The sequence below is a fragment of the Castor canadensis genome, chromosome 8 (genome assembly GCF_047511655.1).
Source record: "Castor canadensis chromosome 8, mCasCan1.hap1v2, whole genome shotgun sequence".
Taxonomy (NCBI): domain Eukaryota; kingdom Metazoa; phylum Chordata; class Mammalia; order Rodentia; family Castoridae; genus Castor; species Castor canadensis.
In genome coordinates this window covers 113,986,342-113,990,290 of record NC_133393.1, presented here as the reverse complement: position 1 = coordinate 113,990,290, position 3,949 = coordinate 113,986,342, and the positions used below count along the sequence as shown (strand labels likewise).

The 3,949-nt window shown below is 42.7% G+C and overlaps 1 pseudogene; it reads right to left on the bottom strand.

Moving 5' to 3' along the window:
• Positions 1-614: 614 nt before the first annotated feature.
• On the bottom strand, positions 615-3,553 carry LOC109679050 (ATP-binding cassette sub-family F member 2-like; annotated as a pseudogene).
• Between the last annotated feature and the right edge of the window lie 396 nt (positions 3,554-3,949).

The window sequence follows — 3,949 nt, the reverse complement described above, 5'->3', positions numbered from 1 at the left end:
ATGTGTAAATACTAATTAAGATATAATAACTATTAAGTCAATCAATATTGACTCAACAGGTAATGTTTTTCTCTGATAATATTCTCAGTTAATATTTTTACTGCTATCCATGTCACTATTTTGATGAAAGTATTTCTTCAATTATTATATAAAAGATGTATATTTTAAAAGAACTATGGCTTTGTCTTCTTTAATTGGATGCTTTGTAGATATCTGCAGGTCTGAAAGTTAAACCATTAAATAGTTATTTAAAAACTGACCAGGAATAAGTTTCTTGTTCAGAGCTCTAAAATAGAAGCCAATAGGAATGGGTGAGCTGGTTTAAAGGATATTCCTCCAATATTACCAAACCCCAGAAATCAAAGATCTTTAATGCCTCATGAGCCAATTCCAAGCCTTGGGTCCTTGGACTAACCCTCAGGTGCCTTTGAATGTATCTCTCTCAAGTAAGGAACTCATCATGGGACTGAAGTAACATAGCCAGCTGAGTCCAGACATGGACAAGTGTCCAGACAGTGAACAGGCAATGCCCAGCTGTAGATAAGGCAGGTTAGGAGAGAGGGATCAGGTGGGGCTATTTCAGCAATGCAGGAGTATAGCCTGAGTGTCCTGCCCTAAGCAGCTGTTGAGAGAAGTAGCTGGTAGCCTCCACATGGAGCTACTGATCCAAGTCCAGGTAGAGAACTCACATGTTGTGACTCCCCTGTGGATAAGGATTCTTCATCTGTCAACTTGAACGTTAGACGTTCCTTATAGGACAGTATATCTCTAGGCCACTTAGTGATTATCTGCTTCTCACAGACTCACATTTCCTGTGCAAACTGATGAATGAGTCTAAGGTTATGACTGATTAGCTTCGTATCATCCTTGAGTCCACTGATGGCATCTGTCAGCACATCAATGGTATCAACATGCAGTTGACTGTTTAGTTTGTCCTGAAAAGTATGTGTATAGGGGGATGGGGGAGGCTGCCAGGCCAGGCAGCCCACACAAACTCAGCACTTTTGACCATCTGACAGGTTCAACATTGGGTTCATCTGCTGTTTCCCAGTGAAATTGTGCCATCCTACGATTTTCCTCACTACTGCCTGTCCTTAATCTGGCACTTCATCATGTACTCAGAAAGCAAGAGAATGAAGTCTTGCAAATACTGACATTAATGACCCATCTTGACATAAGAGAGCTTTTTGATCATCCTGTCAAAAGACTTGACTTCCTCTGTCCCAAAACAGAGGTACTCGTATTAGCAAGATCAATAACAAATTTGAAATTATTGCAGATGTAAGGCCCATCTTTTGCACACCTGAAGCTCCCACTTTACACCATAATAAGAGGTAAAGGGATCTTGCCATGCATGGTGGGAAATAAAATGAGAGTGTTTCTTTGCTCACAACCTTCTCTGTCAGGTTAATGGCATCATTTTCTGCAGTGTCTTCCTGTTGCTCTGGGCCCTGCCATGTAGCAATGTAGTCCTTTATTGTGAATTCTGATCTTTCTTGCCCCAGTGAAACCTCTTCTGGTTTAGCTGTCTTCCAGCTCACACTGATCATGAGCAATACGATACTTCAGTTTCTTGCTGAACATGTGAGTGATACTGGTATAGGAACCACTTAGAAATTCTAGGGATGGAAAATGAGGGAAAGGTTGTTCTTAAAAGGTTTCAGTTCTTCTTCCAACCATAGACAAGCATTTGAGTCTAAGTGTTTGGTGGCCTTGTCTAGAAGCTGCATAAAAGATCTAACAAGGAAAACTCTGGTAAGGGCAATCTGCTTGTTGGGCTGCATTGCAGTTATGACATCCAGCCCATGTGAGACCCCAAAGCCCTCATCTCCTTCCGGTCAGCACCTAGCTCCTCAAGGCACTCAGAGAGCTTCTCAATTCTATGTCCTCAGGACCAAGCCACTCAGGTTCCCCCTCCAGCATACTGCTCTTCCACATACTGCAAGGTTTTTTTTTTTTTTTCTGTCATTATGGACATCTCACAAATTAAAGGATAGATGTTGATGTGCTTGGAGTTGGGCATTTCATATTTCCTGGTAGCAGAGAGCAGCATGGTCTTTCCAATTCCATTTAATTCAGTCAGGCCATAGTAAGAGTCTGAGTTTAATTCCAGTTTTGTGTCACTGAGAAGTTCATGACCTTGAAGGTGAGTGAGAGGTTGATAATGTGGACATCAGTACTGTTGGAGTAAGAGGCCAGGACATCTGAGCAGCAGCTTTGTACATTTCAAAGTCCTCTAGCTCCTTAGTCAACAAATCTTCCTTTGTGATCACTTACCATTGACACCTTCAGTTTTCTCCTCTGCCACCTGTGGTTGTGTGACAGCATGTTTTTCTTCATGACCCTGTCTGGGACACTGGAACTTTGACAATCTCCTTTTTGTTTACCTTCTTGGCCAGGTCAGAAGTCCTGGTGATGAACCATAAAATAGGTATTTGAAGCACGTAATTCTGTATGATTATTTATAGTTAATACCCTCATGATCCTGTGGGCAATCAAAATAAACGGAATTCCTCACAATTTGACAGAGTAGATTTAATTCCTACCCAAAAGGAACACATCCTTCTTCTATCTGTGTAAAGTCAGACATGTTTGTGCTTACCTAAAATTTCAGTAATTTGCATCTGAGCTACATTCCTTGTGTGAAGAAATTGGAATTAAGTCCCTTACTATCCTCAAAGTAGATCCACAGCTTATTGTCTGTAAATTAAGGATATTTCAAAGATGTAACTGTATACATTTTATACATATGTATCTACAAAGTGTGGTTTTTAATTACATACAGTTTGTGATAGTTTATTTGTAATAGGTTATTGCTCGGCTATGCCAATGTCGTCAGTTCTATTCTTTTTGTCAAATGTGCATAATTTTGAAAGATGAACTGCTCAAAATAGCTTTGAAGAAATTACTACCTTCCAGAGTTCCACTATATCATTAGTATGTTACTCAACAGTTACTTCTCACACATATTTTCTAAGGTAGATAATATTGTTGCCTCTGTATTTTCCTTGCTTTTTGTTAGGTAAAGTAATCTAAGGGAGTAAGTAACTATTTTGGAAATCAAATATATTTTCGGATTAAAATACAGAAATAAACACCAATATCATAGTAAAGATAATTTTACAATAATGACATAATAAGGTCCTAAATAATATTAGCTGTTTTATATATTACAGAGATACTGTGAAATAAAGTATTTGAGGCAGGGAAATTGTCTGAATTCAAAGGCAATGGGAGAGATCCAAGATGGCGATGGACACAGAGCCGCGGACCTGGTGAGCTGACCCAGAGATCCTGCGGAGAAGCTGGAGACACGCCTGACTGAGGTAAAGCTCCAGGGAGAGCCAAATTCTCCACACCACGATCTAATAAAAGAACAGCCGGACTGCCAAATCCTTGCCGGGTAGGTCTGCAGAGCCGCTGATCCCTTCTGCCCGGCTCTCCGCCCCTCGGGCTGCCCCAGGCCACAGCTCTGTTCTAGACCCACACACCAGGATCCCCGTCCCTCAGCCGTGCGGGCCACACCATGCCAGAATACCTGCCCCTTGGCCATGCCGCCAGACCCACGACCACCGGGATCCCCGCCACCAGTCTGCACCGGACCTCATCCTGGAGCTGGTCCCACAGCTCGCCAGGATACCCGCCCCTTCCCCCAGCCCACTGCCCTTCAGGCCCTGCTGAGCCCCACCAGCCTGCCAGGAACCCTGCTCCCTATATGGAGCCGGCCCACCTCTACAGGCTTCCCAGATAACTGCTCCACTAGGCTCCTGCTTGGCTGCCACTAGAGGGCTCCAAGTGTGCCTAAGAGACACAGACTGGACTGGACACTAAAGAACTAAATACAGCTAACCCTGCAACCCTACTGTTCCAGAACTGGTGAATTTATTTTTTCTCTCCTCTTTAAGGACTTGCCAGTCTGGTTTTCTGTTTGATGACCCATCACCTTTCC